Here is a 19,762-nt window from a genome sequence, read left to right on the forward strand (position 1 = left end):
AACCAATATTGATACATTATTATGAACGAAAGCCCATACTTTATTAAGAGCTCCTTAATTTCCCCATAATGTCCTTTTTCTGCCCCAGGGTCCCATCCAGGGCGCCAGGTCACATGTAATCATCACGACTCCTCAGGCTTCTCTTGGCTGTGGCAATTTCTCGGTCTTGCCTTGTTTTTGATGACCTTGACCATTTTGAGAACTGTCAGCTATTGTGTACAATGTCTCTCTATTGGAATTTGTTGGTGTTTCTCTGGGATAATGAGTTCTGGGGAGGAAGGTCACAGAGGTGGTGTGCTATTCTCATCACATCATATCAAGGGGACATTTTGTCACTGTGTCTCACCCCCGTCATTGCTGACCTGGGTCACCTGGCTGAGGCAGTGTTCGGCCAGGTCTCTCCGCTTTGTAAAGCTATTCCCCCCCTTTCCCATGTCGTCCTCTTTGGAAGGAAGGAAGTCACGATGAGCAGTCCAGGCCTAACTAGTAGGGAGTTAAGCTCCCTTCTTGAGGGCAGAGTATAGGATTAGCATTTTTCTTCTTCTTTAATATCTACTTTTTGAAGTATCCTACAAAACATGGCTACATTCCATCTTCCCAACAGACCTGGGAAATATGGGGGACGGAGACATTCCGTGAGGTGGAAGTCAAGGCTCAGGGTCTGGGATCAGTGATTGGGTGGGGCGCTGTGGGTCCTGCTTCTCCCTCTTGGATGTAAAATATGTGAGAAGCGAGACTCATAGAAGGTTTGGACAGGACAGAACCATAAAGCCCGAGTTTCAGACTCAGGAAGGCTTGAAATGGGCCTGGGTTTGAATCTGAGGTTCCTCCCTCCCTCCCTCCCTGTGACATATCTCCTTGTCTCACCTCAGTTTCCTCATCTGTACAATGGGGATAATAATAGCTCTGACATGCAGTGCTGTGAAGAACAAATGTGATGCTACACACAGCCCCAGACCAGGGCACTGCCCAGGAAACTGCACAGAGTGGCCGTGAGCCGTCGCTATGATGATTATTTTTACAATTGTTCTTTGAAGCTCTCCTGTTGCAGGCGGCCTCCTCTCTGCTCAGCAGGTTTTTATCCCTGTTGAGTCACAGCCCTCGCTGCAGATTTCCGCCCTGCCCTCTGCCCTCCTGCCAGGCCAGGAAGATCAAGGGCCCTGGCTCCTGCTATCTTTTCTCGCACACATTCTGAGATATGGTGGAAGGAGGCTGGGGCTGGAGGGGGCCTGGCTCTGCCTGCCAGTGACTCTCCTGTGACCTTGGGAGAGTGCCTGCCCCTCTCTGGGTCTCCACTGTGGCCTGAGGGGAGTAACGACGTGATGGACGGTTGACTTTCCCTGCACTTGACCTTCACACAATATTGGTGAGGCCAGACGTGTTACCTATTTTCACAGAGGAATCCCCTGTTTCCTCTGACATCCCCTGTTTCGTCTCCAGAATCTGGGGTGAGTAGAGAAGTCTGGGCCTCAAGCTTCCCATCTGTGCATTGGCCATACAGCCCCAGGTGAGGCTGTGAGGATTTAGATTATGTATGGCTGTGATCAGTGGTTAATGCTGTCATTTGTATGTTATCACTTGGGCTTCTACTGTCTCCATCCCTTTCCTGGAGGGTAGGCAGACGCTGGAGCAACTGCTGGCAGCTGGCTACCCCTTTTGGTGGCCAGCCTCTGAGGGAGAACATGCTTACCTGCTCTTGGCTCCTTCTGACTCTCGTGAGGCTAGGGAGGGACGCTTCTCTCGTGTCCTGTGTTTTAGGCCTTTGAGTAAGTCTGTCCTCATTCCTGGAACCTAGGTATGTGCCCACATACTGGCACTCACACACCGATGTAAGCCGGGGGCTCTGCCTCAGCGGGTCCGCAGCTGTGGCTGCCATCAGCGAAGAGGCCTCCAGACTGCTTCTCCCTGTCCCTGCTTCTGCTTCCCACTCAGTGACCCTGCTCTGCTCACAACCCTGCATGGCTCCCCACTGCCTCCAGGATAGAGGCCAAGCCTGGCATTTAAGGATCTTTAGGGCTAATCCCAGCCCCAAGTCCCACCCCAATTGCCCCACTCCAGCCACCCATCAGGTTGTGTTCCATTAGCACCGCTCTGGTTGGAGTTCCAAACATAGCAGTATTTTTGGCCTCTGTGCCTTTGCTCATGCTGTTCCCTCTGCCTGGACACCTTCTCTGTCCATTGTCACCTGAAACCATGTCTTCAGGCTTCTGTACTCTTCATAGACAGCTTCCTTTCTTCACCGGCCCTGCTATTCCAACACGCGTGCTGGGTTAGGGCCGCTCCTCTGCGCCCCTCCAGCCTCCTGCGCTTGCCCCATCACCACCTGGAACTCTGGTCACGCTTCCCTGCTCCTCCGGGCTATGAGCAACTCCAGGCAGAGACCAGATCTAGTTTGTTTACCTCTGTATCCCTAGCACCTAGTACAGAACCTATCACATGGTAGATGCTCAGGAGATATTGACAGACCAGAAGAAAGAGTAAGGCTTAGTCAGAGGCTAGGGGGTGGAGAGAGTTTCAGACAGAGGGACCAGCAAGGGTAGAGGACTCAGGATGAAAGGAGCTGCTGTGACGGAGTTTGGACAGAGTTGGGAAGAGAGCCTGCAAGGGAGGCCTGAGTGGCTGGTAAGGGCCTGATCAGCTGATGTACCGAGGAACCAGATATCTCTGGGTAAATTGCAGTGCCATGGAGGTGGCAAGCCCATTCCATAACCTCAAGCTAGAGCCTGCACATATTTCCACTCTGACCTATGCCCTGAGCCAGGTGGCTTTGAACAGACAACTCACAGCAAATTATCTGGGGAATGACAAGGCTGGTCTGGAATTTGCCGCTGAGTGCCTGTGATGGGTCCAGCCTCCTGGTCACTGCTCCAAGAGCTTGGAGTGAGCACAGCAAATAGACCACCATCAAGCCAGAGCCACCAGGGCCCTGGGTGAGGTGTGGGCAGTGCCCCTGATCCTGTGTCATGGGAAAGCTCTTGCCAAAGTCTGTTGCCAGTTGTGTGGCGCCAGGCCTCACGCCACTGTCTCCATCCTGCCCTCAGGTATGGCTTTGATCCAGGTAGGGGGAAGGAGGGGAAGCGGTATCTAGAGATAGATGAGTGTGTACAACAGGTGTTCACCATCTCAACAATGTTGACATTAACATCTGTCATCTGCTGGGTGCTTTGGGTTGGGAAACTGTCCTTGGTGTTCCAGGCCTGGCCCAGGGCTGTGTATATCATTGGTGGTCAATAAATGTTTGCTGTCCATTAATGATGATGAATGATTTGGGGGTACTAAGCAATGAGTTGCTATTTTACTAACAATTTTAAACAAAATAATGCAGAAAGAGTCACTTATCCATCAGGCCAGACCACCAACTCTTGCATCTGCATAATCCTGGGAGATGGTGGGGTTGTTGCCCCATTTTATTGATGAGTAAACTGAGACTCAGAGAGGGCGGGGTCACACAGTCAAGGGCTGAAAGAGTTGGAACGTGAATGAGCTCTTGTGTGTGGATCCCTAGTCAGTGGGTTCTCTCCAGCCAACTGGGCAGCATCTGCTCTGTGCTGGGCAAGGACCAGGCCATCGTGCCTGCCTTCAGAGTGAGGACAGACACCCCCCGAATGGATGGGGACACCTCGAATGGATGGGGTATGCCTCCATCAGAGGCATTTCAGGAAGCATGTCCTGGAGGATATGGCATTTACTTGGGACCTTGATGGATAGGGAGGGTTGGGAAGCTAGAGATATGGGGTGAGCATTCCTGGCAGGGCAAAGGCCCGGAGGGATGGCTGAAAATAATGAATATTTCCAAGGCTCAATAATAAAACCATTGTGCTGGCCACATCCTCTTGAAGTGCCTCCTGAGAGCCTCAGCAGCTGAGACAAGCCCTCAGAGCCAGTGGTTCCAGATAGAAGGCTACATCTGTGCTTGCAAAGCCAAGACTTGTACAGATGATCCCCGCTGCTCCAAGAGAATGTGTAGCGGTATGAATGACCAGGGGCCACACATACTGAGCTTACAGCACCTCATTTCATCCTCACATGAGTCTTCTGAGGGACGCACAATATGTAGCCTATTTTTCAGGCTCAGAGAAATGGCAGGCTCAAGGTCACATCCAAGAAGTTGAGACTTGAACTCAGGTCTGTGGGTCCAAAGTCTCTACTTTTAAGCCCTTTGCCATCCCTGCTCTAGGAGCCCAGGACTTTCACTTGAACTCTTGGGCATAAATCTGTGATGTGCTGGTGAGTATTTAACAACCAGCTTTCTGGAAGGGGGGGAAAAAGCCTTAATTTGCAGTGTTTGCCAGTTTCCAAGGTGTAAATAATCCCACAGTGACTGATATCAAGCTACCAATCATTGAGGTTGAAGTTGGGAAAAGATGAAGAAAATTTGCTCTTGCAAGTGGTAAGATCCAGCCCCAGCAACATCACTGGATGAATATCTCATCCCTCGCTCCATGTGGCCAATAAAGACCTTCAGCTATGTCTGCAGCGTGAATGAGGGTTGAGAAACCTGCTTCTCCAGCCAGGGGCCCGCCCAGAATCCTGGGAAGCTGAGGTTAATCTGTAAGCCAGCCTTGTAAACAAGTGAAGCCATCTCACCAGTCACCAGCAGAGGATGGCCTCTGGTGCTGGCTCTTCCGTTGACTTGCTATGTGACTTCCAGCAGCCCCTCCCCCTTCCAGCCTCAGTTTACTAAGCATAAGAGTTACCATTTGTGGAGCATAACCTCAAACACCCTCATACTTGTCAGTTTTAACCTTCCCAGGAGTCATCTGTGACCACGTTCACTCCTATGACTTGTACAAGGTGCAGCAGGTAGGCAAATAGCTTACACTTGAACCCAGGTCAGTCTGGCTCAGGGCCTTGCTCATTTCTGGTCTCCTGGGTGCTATTTTTATGTCCTGAGGCCTTTGCCTCCCATATGCTAGGGGTCTCCTCCCAGCTCCTCTCAGGAGGTTTCCAGGCCTGGTGCCAGTTGACCTGGCAGGGCCTTAGTTTCTCATCAGTGAAATGGGAGAACTTTCAGAGAAGGAAACAGCAGCATTTAAAGCTGATTCCGGCAATGATTCCAGGAGGACAGGTGAAGAACCAGGGTGGGTGTGGTGCTGACCCCCAGTAGGGCAGCCTGGGCCAGGAGGGGTGGGAGTAAGGTGGGGTCAGATAGTGGTGGTGGGTGGCTTTGTGGCTAAAGCGGCATTTCCTCAGTGTCCACTTTCTCTGCTTTACTCCCTGCCCCCTGCATCAAGGTGCACGTTGCCTTTTTATCTGCTTGAAAGGATAATAATTATCACTAAAGACCTGCTTCAGCCCCTTTCTCAGCAATAATATCCAGAACTTGGTGACTTTAATGGGCTGCCTTAGTTGCTTTTTTAAAAAGAGCACATTAAAATGAACACGAATCTATTAAAAATAAATGTGTCTCTTCTCCACACTGTCTCAGGCCCCAGTCTCCACTTTGGGAAACTAAGATCAGAGTCCAAGGTCAAGGTTCTTGTAGGTAACCCCCTTCTCCCTGCCTCAGTTTCCTAATCTGTAAAATGGAGATAATCACCCCCCCAGTCCAGCTGGTTGTTAGGAATAGATCCTAAAGCCTACCAGAGCCATTTAGCATGGCACCTAGAAAGAAACGAGGGCTTCATTAGTGCTGATATTATTATTATTATTATTAATTACTATTACTAATATTGCAACAGAAGTAGATTTGGAGTAAATAGGGTGGGTGGATTGGGGGGAATTAAAGAGGGGCATTTTGGCACAAGGACCCATGGGAGTCCTCCAGGGTGGGGCGTTCTTACCGGGCGGGGTGGGGGGCGGGTCTCCTGCTCCGCGTGCCTCCGTCCCTCCCACCCCCACCCCCACCCCCCCTGCCGCCCCCCCCCCGCCCCCCGGTGGCTCCGGTACTTGGGGGCCGCGCACGGTTCTCTCTCGAGTCACCGGCGGGGAATCCTCCCTCCGCGCTTCCTCCTTCCTCCTCCTCCCGGAGGCCTGCCGGGCCCCTCCTCCCTGCTCGTGCGCTCCCTCCCTCTTCTTCCCTCCCTCCCTGGGCCGCCTCCTCCTCCTTCTCCTCCTCCCTTTCTCTCCCGCTCTGTCTCTCCCGGCCCGGAATCCATTCCGGCCTGGGAGCCGGAGCGGCCTGGCCGCCGTCTGTCTGCCCGACCCCCTGGCCGTCTGGCGGTCCGCCCTCCCGTGCGTCTGCCTGCTGGTGCGCCCGCCTGTCCGCGGCCCAGGTGAGCACACCCCCGCCCCTCCGTGGGCGCCCTGTCTCAGCCGGTGTTGGGGAGCCCCCGTCCGGGGACCACCCTGGCGTCGGATCTCCGGGCCGCGGGGGCTCCTGTCCACCCCTCCACCCCCCACCCCGGCGGAGCCGCGGTCTCGGAGCGCTGGGCCGGCGCACCGGCTTTTGCCCAGGTCGGCCTTTTGTTGTGATGCGGCGGAGGGAGGGGGCTGGGCGGGGGGCTCCGGAGTCCTGTCCCTGCAGAGTCCTGCTCCGCCTCACCCTGCCCCTCAGAGCCCCCTGAGAATAGCCAGCCCGGCCCAAGCCCTCAGGCCGGGTCTAGGCCAAATCTGAAATCTGAGCCAGTCGGCGCCACCTCTGGCCACGGCAGCCAGCCGGGCCTGGTGCCCCCCGGCCCAGGATGGGAGGTGGAGAGGGGTCCCGCAGCACCCAGGCCTGGGGGCGCCCAGCCGGGCACCAGAATCTCTGTCCTCCTGGGGCTGTGGGTAGGGTCTGGTGCCACTGGCTTGGAAGGGACTGGGCCAGACTGTGCTTGGGCCCTCCTGTGCCCAGCCCCCAGACTCACCCTGATGGGGCCCAGAGGCCTACCTGCCCAGAAGTTGACAAAAGTTTTGGATTTTCACCACCAGGCTGGGTCCACCTGCCTGCCTGGCCTGGGGTTGGGCCTGGGTGTCCCTGCTGGGTATCCTCAGACAACTAACTGCCTTCCCTCTCTGAGCTGGAGGGTCTTCATCAGTGGCCAGTGGGCCTGGCTGGGATTACTGGGCTGGTGGAAGGACGGGGGTGAACATAGTACCTCACCTGTGGGCTCTCAGTTCAGTCTCGGGGGCTCTCAGGCCAGCTTGAGCGTGGACAGAGCATGTGGGGCCCTGGGTGAGGCTTTCTGAACTTCAGGGATTCTGTACAATTGGAGCAGTGGTCCCTGGGTGAACTGGGGTGAGTCCAGGCCCAGCTACAGTGAGTGGAGGTCAGACTGTTTCCAAGAATGGGCTGGGCTGGTCCTACTGCCAACCCTCTTCCCAGCCTCCTGGCTGGGGAGACCAGACACCTAGGCTCTCATCTCACTGGGTGATCTGGGCCAAGGGACTGCCCTCTGAATTCCCATATGTGGAATGGGAATCCTTAGGGCAGGAACCTATGTGTTTCTGCATGTAGGGGCTTGACGTGTAGTAGGTGCTTAATAAATGAGCACTTCACTGGATGAATTTCCTAAACTGGGTGGGAGGTGAGGTCATAGGCCCTGGTGGGACTCGTCTCCAGAGAGGAAAAGCCACCCCATAACCCCCTGAGAAAGAAACAGCCCCAGCTCAGCCCTGCCACCCAGCTGCTGTGTGACCGTAGGCAACGCACTGCTCCCTCTGGCCTCCGTTTTGAAATGGGCCAATGAGAATGATAGCTGCTAACATCTACTGAGCACCTCCTGCGAGGTAGGGACTCTTGTTTATCCTCGTTTTGCTGATGGAGAAACTGAGGTGTAGAGAGGGGAAGTGACTTGACCAGGGCCACACAGTTTGACACGGAATTAGAACCTAGACCTCAGGGACCCCAGTCCGGCTGCCCTCACACCTGTCCAGTGTTGGGGGAGCAGGAGTTGCCCGGTGTGTGACCAGGCACATGGCATTGTCGGAAAAGACTATACCGTTGGGTGATTGCATGGAAGACACGAGCCGTTAGGTGATGTGGTGTGTCTTGGTGATGTGGCCTTTCCACCCAGGGAAATGATTTATGGTGTGTCACCTCTGTCAGCTGACTGCCTGGCCAGGTCCTCCTGTGTGGCCCCTGGGCCTTTGCTCCTGAAGTTGTCCCTGCCAGGGCTGCCCTCTCCTCCGAGCTGCTTATCTGCTCTTGCCCTTTGAGGCTTAGCTTAAGGCCCACCTCTCCCAGGAAGGCCCTCCTCTGCCACCTCTCCCCCCAGCTTTCTCCTCCTCTCCCTTAGCCTCTTCCTGGAGCTTGAATTATCCCTAGCTCACAGCCAGTTCTTGCTTTTGCTTCTTCCCTGATTGTGCCCTGGGAACTAGGCAGGAGATGGCTCAGTGATCTGTTGACAGACACCCTCTCACCGCCCTGGCCCTCAGTGGACCCCGTTTTTCCCAAACCCACCTTGATACAAGCACCCATGACCATGAGCACCGACTGTGTACTAGGAGCTTTGAACTCAGGCTGAGCAGTGTGGTGAGGGGGTTAGCAGAGGGAGCTGTAGGGAGGCATTGATTGGGAGGCTTCCAGGAGGTGGTGCTGAGAGGAGCAGCAGTTCACTTAACAAGGGGACAGGGTTTTCTTTCTTTGCTTCTGATACTTCCCAGGGCCCCTGGGGTTGTGGGGAGGAGTTGGCCTGGGTGGGTTCTTGCTGGGGAATTGTGAAGAGATCCCTGGCCTCCCAGAAATTTGGGTCTGGAGGGTGAGCCAAATAGCAAACAAGTTGCCAAATGAATTACTATATAATCACAGATGTGATAAGGGCTCAGAGAAAGAGGTGTGGGATACAGAGGAATCTTGAAGGAAGCGCGGAGGAGTTGGTCAGGCATGGAGCTAGGGCAGGGGTGGGCTAGCTTTTGACTCGAGGGCCACAATGGGTTCTTAAACTGGACCGGAGGGCCGGAACAAAAGCATGGATGGAGTGTTTGTGTGAACTAATATAAATTCAAAGTAAACATCATTACATAAAAGGGTACGGTCTTTTTTTTTTTTAGTTTTATTCATTTCAAACGGGCCGGATCTGGCCCGCGGGCCGTAGTTTGCCCACGGCTGAGCTAGGGGAAGGGCTTGTCGGAGGAAACGACATGTGCAAAGGCCCTGTGGTGGAGGAGTATGTGCTGTTGTGGAGAAACAGTGGGAAAGCCCGTGAGTCTGGAGCACAGAGAACTAAGAGGATTGGGTGAGAGGTGAAACGAGGGGTGTTACAGCAGGGCTGGACCATTGGGCCTTGAGGAGGAGTTTGGCCTTCATTTCACACAGAGAGCTGATTGGTGTCCCCTGTGTGAACAGCTCTGTGCTGAAGGCCAGGGGTACAGAGCTGGCCAAGGCCTCTGGTAGAACTAGATCTGTGGGATGGAGTATTCTGTGGAGGCCTAGATCAGGTCAGGAGGAGGAGGCATTTGAGGCTGGGCTTTGGAAGTCGAGTAGGAGTTCACTAGCAGGAAGGCAGGAGAGAGTGAGAGCGATGGGCTGGGGAAGTGCAGTGCAGGGTAGCTGGAGGCTGGGAGTGAGGGTCAGCTGGAGACCGAAGGTATGGGAAGGGCTCAGGAGTCAGACAGATCTGACCGTCTTCACTTGTTGTGTGTCTTTGGGTCATTCATTGTATCTGAGACTTAGTTTCCTTGTCTTGAAAATGAGGACAATAACTATCTCCCCATCAGGCAAGGGTTAAAGGAGGGCTGTATGCCCAGTGCCTGGCACCGGTAGGCACTTGTTTGGCATTACATGGGCAGGTCGGTTGGCCCAGTGGGTCTCGCCTCGCCAGCTGTGTGGTGAAGGCTTTCAGTGGATGATCTCACTGAGTCTAAAGGTGCTGGTCTGGGCAGGACTGTCCCAGGAAGGGATGTTGGCAGCCAGGGCCACCAAGTTCTGGGTGACTCTAGTTCTGCCCTGCCTTCTCTGTGTGAGGAGGCTGACCTGGGGAGGAGGGTCCAGCTCACCCCAGCTTCTTGAAAGCCTGCCTTAGGCGAGGCTGGTTCATTTCCCAGATGAACATTCTAAGAGCCAGAGAGGAGAAGCCTCTTGACTAGAGCGTGACTAGGGTCTCCCAGTTGACAAGTGACAGGGCTGAGCCAAGGCTGTAGGGCTCTGGGCTCCTAGTCCAGTGCTGGGCGCTGCGGGAGCCTCCCATGTCATTGTAGGCCTTAGAGCCACTTCAAAGGACCTCTGCCCCCTGCTTTGGGCCTTTCGACTAGAGCCTCATTTCCTGCCTCTGTCATGTGATCCCCCACACCTCTATCTCCCTTTGGGTTCCCATAGCCCTTTACTTCCCTTCCACGGTCCCCACCCCCTTATCTCCCTGGTAAACTGTCTGGTTTCCATTTGAACCCCTGGGGGAGGCACTTCCTTTGGGGCACCTCAGTTTCCTCATCTCTGAAGTGGGATAATATGAGTCATGGCTCCCACGATGTCCTGAGAGGACTGACACAATGCACTTAATGCATTAACTTGATAAATAGGGGTGGGGAGGAACCAGACACGCTCCAGTCCTTCTTCCTCTGGCAGCTGACACCCCTTCCTGTGACTCAGTTTCTGAACCTGTAGAATGGGCATGAGGCTTGCACTTAGTAGGGCCCAGGAGAGAATGGAGTGAGGCTGTACCTTAGGGGCTTACTTGATGGCTGACGCCTGGCTCTGCATCACCGTTCTGGGGAAGGGTGGTCCAGGAGATACCTCCCCTGTGTCCAAAGGCAAGTCATGCAGCCTTGCTGAGCCTCAGCCTCGGCACCTCTCTCTTGTGAAGATTAAATCAGCTCCTGTCTCCCGTGGCTCGACTCTGTTGGATACTCAGGAAATGCTAAGTCTCCCTTCTCTCCCCTCAGGGGGGGCTCAGATATTATCCAGTCTTGTGATGGCCTGGGGCTCAAATTCTCCAGACCTGGACTGCTATGTGGAGAAGGATGTTGAGGCTCAGTCTTGGCTTCATGGGAAAGAATACTGTGATAGACTTGTAATGTCTGCCATGGGCAGAGGATTAAAGAACATCCTATGTGTGCCATGAGTTTGTTATTCCTGATTTATTCTGACCTTCTCTTCACAGATGGGGGAAATGAGGCCAGAAAGACCCAGGACATATTATCCAAGCTGGGAGGAAAATGCACATCTTTTGTCTTTTGATCCAGGGCTGTCCCTACCCAGCCAGCCTGCCCCTTCCCACAGGACAGCCTGGGTGGGGCTGAGTCAAGGGGTCAGTGATTGGAGAGGATCTTAGAGCTGGAAGCCAACACCGCCATTTCCCTCCTCCTTGCTGTGGGGAGTGAGGGACTTCCCTCCAACCTGGGCCCCAACCCCTCCCCCTGGAACTACCCAGAGGAATTCTAGAATGAAATGAGAAGCCAGAGGGAAGGAGAACTGGATGATCTTGGCCAACTCTCTCCCTGTTCTGGTCCTCAGTTTCCTCATCTGTGCGATGAGGGCTCTTCCCTCACTGATGGGGATCCTAGCCCCCCACGGGGTGGGCCAGGCAGAGTCCTCTTCTTTGATGCCCACTGCGGGGCTGTTAAGACACTCTGGGAATGGGCCCTTTGAACCCTCAAGCTTCCAGTGCTGGGGGATGATGTTGGGGTTGGGTGGTGTTGGGAAGTTCAGCTTCCCCGTTAAGGGTGGATTATCTTCTCCTGGGCTGCTTTGTCCAGGTTTGTGGCCTTGACTTTTACTCTGTTCGATGTCAATGTCTTTGCATTGTGCTCTTCCCACCCAGGTCATAGCAGGTGACCCATTCCATCCCTTGCCCCATCATGGGGTGGGTAGAACTTTTGTTCCTACTACGTCGAAGAGGAGACTGAGGCTCAGAAAGGCAAGGGCTGGGGCCATGGTCCCCCAGCACAGTGAAGTGTGAGCCCCGACTTCTGGCTTCTGGGTGGTTTTTGGCACCTGAGTCCCACTGAGTGTGCACCAGCTTGGCTGAAATCTTTCCCTAGGCAAGGGTTCAGGGTGCGTGTGTTGCTGGGAGCAGGTATCGCGACTCTCTGGGCTTCCAGCTTTGACGGATGGATCTCCACTTGGGTCTGGAGGACTCTGATCTTGCAAGGAACCCTCAGATCTCAGGATTGGCATATCAGGGTACTCAGTGGATGTTAGCAAGGCCTGTGGAGCTGGTTGGATCTAGGTTCGAATCCTGGCCCTGCCTCTTGTTCACTGTGTATGATTGTGGGAACATGATTGCTCTGAACCTTAGTTTCCCCGTCTGTGAAGTGGGGATGACAGTACCAGTACCAGCTTTGACAAGGTGATGAGAGGATCAGGTGAGCTAATGTGTGCCTGCCCTGGTGCGGGGCCTGTACACAGTACATGTTTCATATTTCTGAGTGCCTGTGATTAGGAAGGTAGTTCCCTGGCAAGGTGGGATTGCTGGGCCTCTGCAGGCCAATTGATTCCAAGGAGTTAGCCTGGACACACCTCTGTCCATGGTGGCCTTGACCTGTGGGGTGGGGCTGGGGAAAGGTTAACTAGAGACAGACAAGTTTGGTGGCTGGATAGATTGGAAGTCACCCGCTCTAACCAGCCTATCTGAGCCCAGCTCCCGCCTCAACCCTTGCCCACCTGTAACTTGTCAAGGCCTCCCGTGCCCTCATCCCTGGCATTCAGTACTCTCCCCCTCCCCCCAATGCGTCCATCTCTCCAAAGGTGGCCGCTGACTAAGCATTGAGTCTTTGTGTCTTTGCCCACTTGGCCTGGGAAGCAGCTGAGGCTCAGAGAGAGGCCAGGATGGGCCCAGGCTCCATAGCAAGGGCTCCTGTAGGTGCTGTTGGTCTGGGCCAGAGCTCTGCCCTCTGCCTTATCCCCCCATCATCTCCCGCATTTCCCTTTCACTCAGGTGACCCTTTAGCCTTTCTGACCCACTGGCTGTCTTCCTGCTTGCCCTGGGATGTCTAGCTCCCACGCCTTTGCCTCTGGGGGTCCCACAGCTTCTGTGCCCTTCCTCTCAATACCCTTCTAGTGGCTAAGCGGCCTCTGTCTCCCAAAAGCTTTTACTGACTATCCTCTCTGCCCCAACCGGAGCCCATACTTCCCTCCTCTGCCCTCCCTCATGGCTCTGACATGTTCTGCCTTAGATGGCAAGCCATGGGATTTTTTTTTATTGTTTAATCCTCACCCGAGGGCAAGCTTAGAGAGAGAAAGGGGGCGGGGAGAGAAAGAGAGAGAGAAGCAATAATGTGAAAAACGTCAATTGGTTGCCTTCCATATGTGCCCTGACAGGGAATCGAACCTGCAACCTTTCACTGCACAGGACAATGCCTGACCAACTGAGCCACTCTGGCTGGGCAAGCCATAGGATTCTTCTTCTTCTTTTATTTTAATATATATTTTTATTGATTTCAGAGAGGAAGGGAGAGAGAGAGAAACATCAATGATAAGAGAGAATCATTGATCAGCTGCCTCTCCACACTTGGGATCGAGCCTGCAACCAGGGCATGTGCCCTGACCCAGAATCGAACCGTGACCGTCTGGTTCATAGATCTTCGCTCGACCACTGAACCACGCCAGCTGGGCAGCCATAGAATTCTTTCTGCTGCTATGAGAGTGGCGATAATCATCATCTTGAAGGGTGCTGCACTTTATAGTTTACAAAGCACTTTCCACAGTCACCTCTGAGTATCCCCAAGCGGGGCTGGGAGGGAAGCAGACTGTCATAATAACCTTCATTTGGCAGATGGGGAAACTGAGGCCCCAATTCTGGGTCACGCCAGGTGTTCTCTGTGCTTGGACAGATGGAACGGAACCTCCCCCCGCCTCCATCCCCCTGAGTCCCCTCTCTCATAGGCCCTTAAAGCCTCAACTTATTGTCAAAAGAAGCATCTGGAGGTTCAGAGAGGTGAACTGACTTGCCTGAAGTCACACAGCCTGGGAGGCTGGCAGAGCTGGGAGGGTTCCTCTTAGGAATTAAAGAGGCCGGCCGTGTCCACATTCCCACCGCTTCCGAGTGCAGAATCAGTTACAATCAGGATCCTGCAGGAACAGTGAGCGCATGGACCAGCCCTGGATTGCTTTAATAGTCATTCATTCCTTCAGCACTGGTTGAACTCTGGCTCAGGGTCCCGTGAACGCTTGGGTCTGATCCTCACAGCATCCCTGAGAGGCAGAACTTCTGGCTCCATTTCACCAAAGAGGGAACAGCTCAGAGAAGCGAAGGGACTTGCCCAAGGTCATCCAGTGCCTGGATTTGGACCCAGGGCCTCTGAGCACCGCAGGCCTGCCCCATCCTCCAGGCGGAGTCCTTCTGTACCCCCTGCCTGACTCCTGGCACTTCCCCAGCCCCTCCCGTGTTCCTCTCAGGGCAGGGCGAAGGCCAGGAGCCTCTTCTGTAAGCACTCCAGCTCCTAGCCCAGGTCTTCTCCTTTACTTCTAACTGCTGTCACCCACTAGCTGTGTGGCTCAGTGAATCAGTTCACCTTTCTGGGCCTCAGTTTTCCCATCTGAAAAACGGGTCAAATGGCAGTCTCCACATCCTGGGCTTGTTCTAAGAATCAAGTGAGTTATTGTGCAAGACCCGCTCAGCCATACCAGCACATAGTAAGCTCTCAATAAGTGATAGTTGTTATTTTATTTTAATTTGTATCAACCTGAAGAGGGATGGAATGACAGCCCTATTCTCTAGGTAGGAAAACTGAAACTCAGAGAAAGGAAATAGGGTCCACCAGGCCACAGTAGGGTGTCTCAGCCAGAGGTTCCTGGGGCACATCCCGCTTTCCAGATGGGGAAACTGTCCCCTTCCAGGACTCAGTTTTCTTATCTGTGCAGTGGGTCTGTGCATATTGTGAAGGAGACAGTCTCATCACATTGTACCAATGTGGCTCCTCACTCAGCAGCCAGCCAACTAGGGGGGAGTTAATTCTGCCTAGGCAGGTAGGTGGGATTGTGCCCTGTGTACTTTGCCCCTGAATTATGCCAAGTCTCCAAGACTGGGCCTGGGTAGGAGGCTGATCCAGGCCCCACCAGGCCTTCTGGGTGCCCTGTGACTGCTGGCACTTAGGACCCACCATATCACCTGGCCCACCTGCCTCCTCGGCTGTGTGCTTTGGGCAAATGGCTTCTCGTTTTGAGCCTCAGTTTACTCATCTATGAGATGGGTGCAGGAGTCTTTTCCTCATAGGGATGTTGAGAAGACTTGATAATCTCATTCTGCTCACATGCCTGCCCATGCCAGGCTTACAGAAAGCCCAGTCAGTGGTTGGGGGCATAGAGATGGCAGGATTCTGACTGGCAGGAGGGGAACAGCATTCCAGGCAAAGGATCCATGCAGGCGAAGGCTGAGGGGGACAGTTTAGGGAGCACCCTGTAGCTAGGTGGGGGAAGTGGGAGAGGACCCTCCCTTCCAGGATTTGGATTGGCCCTGTGGGAAGTGGTTGGGGTATCAGTGCCGATGGTGATGAGGTTGATTTCTCTGCTTTTCAATCTTTAGATTTCCTTTGGATCCTTGGGAGCGGCCACCTGCCCTTCCCCCCCCCCCCGCCACTCCCCCCTCCCCCCGCCAGGTGTTCCCGAAGGCCCTGGAACCAGATGAGCCACAGTTCTATTTGGGGACAATTCTGCTGTTCCCGTTTCTCTCCTGTGCCCTAGTTTTAGAAACGACGTGGGCTTGGTTACCAGTTGGCCATTTGCAGAGAGGCCCCCCCCCCTCCGCCTATCCCTTAGGTGTGTGGACTGTGGGGGCAAAATGGGACTCAGTACTGCTATGGGCAGTTGCTCCTGCCCTCTGCCCCTGGGTTTTCTGGGCAGGGAGTTGGCAGTTGGATCCTTGATGACGTGCTGGTGATGTCTGGTCCTTGTGCTGGATGCTGGGGACCCCAAATGTACACTTTGGGAGCAGCTTGCACAGTGGGGGAGCCAGGCACAGACCCTGCTCGTTGCCCTGCCGTGGGGGAGGTGCCATATGAACTGTGGCAGTCCGTTACAAAGGCCAGAAGGGCTTCCCAGAGGAGGAGATACCTGGCCTGAGGCTAAATGGTAAGCAGGAACTCAGGAGGAAGGCTGAGGGCTTGCTGGGGAGAACGGGCAGCAGGGGCAAAGATCTGGAGGTGGGAAATAGTCTGGTGTGTGCAGGCATAGCCTGAGGAGGTGGGGAGCTGTACCTTCTAATGTACAAGGTCATTAGAAGATGAGTACCTTGATCATGCCTAGGGCTGCTCTGAGCAAGGCAGGCCTCCTGCTGAGGGTGTGAAGAGAGGACAGAGAAGGGTAAGATTGGGCTCAGGTGCTCAATTACTGTTGTCAAGTGAAGGCAGCCCACCAGAGGCTGGGGTTCCAGATGTGGATCAAGAACCCCCACTTGGGGCAGAAGGTTGAGGCTGGTCTGGGGCTTTGGAGGGAGTGAGTCAGGGAAGACTTCCTGGAAGAAGTGGTACATGTGACATACCTGGAAGGTTGGGGTGATTCTCAGCGGGGAGGTGGGGCTTGAGCAAGGGCCTGAAGGCACTGCAGGAGCAGTTCCTCTTGTTGGAGCTCGGAGGAGCGGAGGAGATTAAACCTGAGAGTTGGCTTGTGCCAATCAGTGGAGGGCCTCTAGTACCTGCTCGGGACGTCTACATGCCGTCCTGGGGCAGTGAGGAGAGGCTGCCGTAGGACTGACTTACCCAGCACTGTGGGTAGTGCCTGGCTCAGGGTAGTGTGGCTTTGGTGAGGTGGCCCTGGTGGCTGCACCGAGAGCAGATGAGCCTGGAAAGAAGGGGGGTGCTGGCTGGCCAGGCAAATGGTAGGTCTGGGTTGAAAGGGGAACAGCGGAGTAAGGGGTCGGGGGCCTCTACTCTCTGGCCTGCCTGCCCTTACATCCTTTCCCTGCAGGTGCCCTGACTGGCAGGAAGTGGCAGGGACTTGTTGGGGCCTGGCCGGCAGATTCCAAAAGTGCCTGGGATATGGGCTGGGTGTGTGGCAAGAGCTCTGGGGTCAGGGACCGCAGGGCAGAGGTCTCCCTGCTCGGGTGAAGGGCCAGGGATGGTTGCCCACGTGTGCCTCCAGAAAGACCCCTCCACCCTCTTGAGCCCAGAGGGTCCCTACTCCAGACAGGGTGTGTTGAGAGCTGTTAGCTGACGACTCTGGTGCCAGATGGGCCTGAATTTGAATCCCAGAGTTGGTCTTTGCTGGCTGGGAGATCTTGACCAAGTGACTTTTGCCTTTCTGGGCCTTGGTTCCCCCATCTCCAGAAAGGGGGTCATCCCAGAGCCTCCCTCCTAGAGAGCATAAACGAGATCTTAGAGGGCTGAGCCCAGCACCATGCCAGCTCCTGCGATTGGGCTTTGGAGCGGTCGGTCCAAGTTTACTGGGAGTTCTGGGACTTGCCGGGCAGCTGAGGGCGACTTCCGGTCTGCCCCAGGCTCTCAGCACTGAGGACAAAGCCCCTTTGTGGTGGGACAGATGGAGCCTGGGTGCCCCCCCCCCCCCCCACGCCTGCTTTGGGGACTAACGGGCCACTTGCCCCTCCTCCTCACTCAGTTCCCTAGGGGGAAGGAGTTTCCTCAGACTGAGAAGATGGGAAATGAAAGTTGGCTTGTGCAGGAGGAGTGGCCAGGCTGGCTGTAGCTGCTGAGGCCAGAGCCTGGCTGGTGAACTTGTGAAAGCCATTCCCCTCTGTGGGCCACCTTCTCAGGGCCACAGGCATCTCTGGCAAATCTCAGGCCTACTGGGTGTGCCCTGTTCATTTATCCATCCATCCATCCATCCATCCGTTCATTCATTCATTCATTACCAAGTACCCACTCCATGCTAGGCGCTGTGCTTTGGGCCAGTGTCTGCTCTGACCAGATGGTGCCCAATCATCCCAGCTGTTAACTGTTCTGAATATTACACCCACTACAAAGTGTTCAGCTGTGAGTGTGACAGAGTGTCTCCTGTCCTCATCAGACATGTGCTCGCACAGTGAGTTATGTATCAGAACTGTGGGCTGGGCCGGGAAGGAGAAGTTGAAGGTTCTCACTTGGGCTGGGGGAGGTCAGAAAGGACTTCTGTGAAGAGGTAGTTTTTAAAATGAGACTCAGAGAGCAGCGTTGTCTGGGTGTGTTGCCGTTTGGACAGGTGGTCAGGAAAGGCCCCTGAGTAGGTGTAAAGCTCCTGAAGGAAGTGAGGGATTAGGCGTGAATATCTCGGGGAAGTGCGCTCTGCAGCTCTGCGTGGAGGAAGGACCGAGGGCCCGAGGCAGGTTTGAACTGAATTCTTAGGGAAAGGGGAAGCGGCCAGTGTGGAAGAGACATGACTGAAGGGCGTGGGCTGGCTGAGTCCCCTGTAAGGCGTCGGAGGCCCCTGAGAGGACTTTGTTCTCAGTCTTGGGGTTCAGGGGCTGTGAGCCTAATAAGCAAGAGTTACTGGTTCGGATTGACATTTGAGAAAGGTTTTCTGCCCCGAGTTGGCCAACCTGTCGGAAGAGGCTGGGTGGAGGGAAGGAAGTGGATTCAGGATGTGTTTGGAGGTGGGACTGACAGGGCTTGGGACCGGGCTACATGGGGGACAGGAGGAATCATTCTTCCTCTCTGGGGCTGCGGATAATGAGGGGCTGACGCCCTGCCACAGACCTCTGTGGGGTTCAGGTTCGTGTTCGCTCCCCTTCTTCCTAATATATCTGGAGGCACATAGGCCCTCACTTTGTCCTGAGGGCTGGACTGAGTCCTCCTGCTGCTATACCTTAGCCTAAACTGGCAGGATCCCACCCATTTCACAGATGAGAAAACTGAGGTCCCTACCTCACAGATGAAACAGTGCATGTAAAGCGCTGAGCCTGATGCCAGGCATACGGTAAGCGTTCAGTAATCAGCAGGTGTTTTTATTTAGCAATCAGCAGGTAGTATTGTTTCTGTGGGGAGTAAGGACATGTGTGCGAGTCTGGCCTCTGGCCATGTCCACCCCCAGAGCTGGGCTTTGGGGTAAGGCTGGAGTTACTGAGGGGCCTCTTCTCGGTAACTCAGCACCTTGGGATTGAAGGTACCTGGAACCCAAGCCCAGCACCACCTTCCGCTGAGTGCAAAAGGTCACAGGATTGGCTCAAGGCTATGCAGTAACTTGGGACAGAGCAGGGTTTCACACCGTCTCCTGCTGCTTTGTCTGGTGCCAGTGCCGCCACTCCGGGCCTTCTCTCTAAGGTTTCCAGGCTGTGGCTGGGTCCTGGCGGGAAGGGATTGTGCCCTCTACAGCGCAAGTCAGGCAGGGCCCGGGGTCTGGAAAGGGGTCCCCTTCCTGCCCAGAAAGAAACCTAAGAGCTTTCAGAGCCCGGACCAGTCCCGTCTCCGCAGGACTGAGATTGGTGGGAGCTCCACGGTCCACTTGCTTAGCCTTTGCTCTCCCCAGGCTGCGGGTCTCTTCTCTGGCAGCCCCCCTCCCTCTCTCTGCCAGGGCCAGCTTGAGCCTGCAGCGTCCCGCCCCGCCCCAGCCACACTGGCAGAGCCGGTTTGAGGCCTGTCAGCCCCTAGCGTGTTTGCAGCATGAACATGGGACCAGACACGTTCTGGCTGCCCTGGCCCACAGACAGCCCCCGGCTCACTTGTCATTCACTCCTTGCTCATTCAGCAAACATCCCCTGGTACCTGGTCCACGTCCAAGCTCCTGCCAGGCGGGGCTCTGGGCGGGAGTTGTCTCAGACTTGCACATTGCTCTGCGTATGTCAGGGTGTTCAGAGGGCCTGCCACCTGGACGTGCCAGGCAGTGGCAGGAGAGTGCAGTGGTCGGGGCATAGGCTGTGGTGGGGCTGGACAGACCCAGGGCAGAGGCCTGTACCTGTTCATCTTGTGGGGTCCTGGGTAGGATCCATTCATCCATCCCTCCATCCTTCCCTCCGTCACTCCATTTTCACCCCACCCCCCTTCCATAAATATTTACTGAGCACTGCCATGTGCCAGACAGTGTTCTAGAGGCACAGAACCA

The 19,762-nt window shown here is 54.9% G+C and overlaps 1 protein-coding gene across 5 annotated transcripts in view; it reads left to right on the forward strand.

Annotated features, from left to right (window-relative positions):
* Window positions 1–5,048: 5,048 nt before the first annotated feature.
* The window catches only part of SRC (SRC proto-oncogene, non-receptor tyrosine kinase), a 52,725-nt gene continuing 38,011 nt past the window's right edge, over window positions 5,049–19,762 (forward strand). For 2 of the 5 annotated variants that reach the window (XM_059706095.1, XM_059706098.1), the window contains exon 1: window positions 6,001–6,215. The gene's annotated coding sequence lies outside the window, so the exon portion shown is untranslated. Of the gene's footprint in view, window positions 5,069–5,999; window positions 6,216–19,762 lie in introns of those variants that run through there. The other 3 variants (XM_059706096.1, XM_059706101.1, XM_059706102.1) reach the window with 3 other exon arrangements.

This window comes from Myotis daubentonii, chromosome 8 (assembly GCF_963259705.1).
Source record: "Myotis daubentonii chromosome 8, mMyoDau2.1, whole genome shotgun sequence".
NCBI classification, from domain to species: domain Eukaryota; kingdom Metazoa; phylum Chordata; class Mammalia; order Chiroptera; family Vespertilionidae; genus Myotis; species Myotis daubentonii.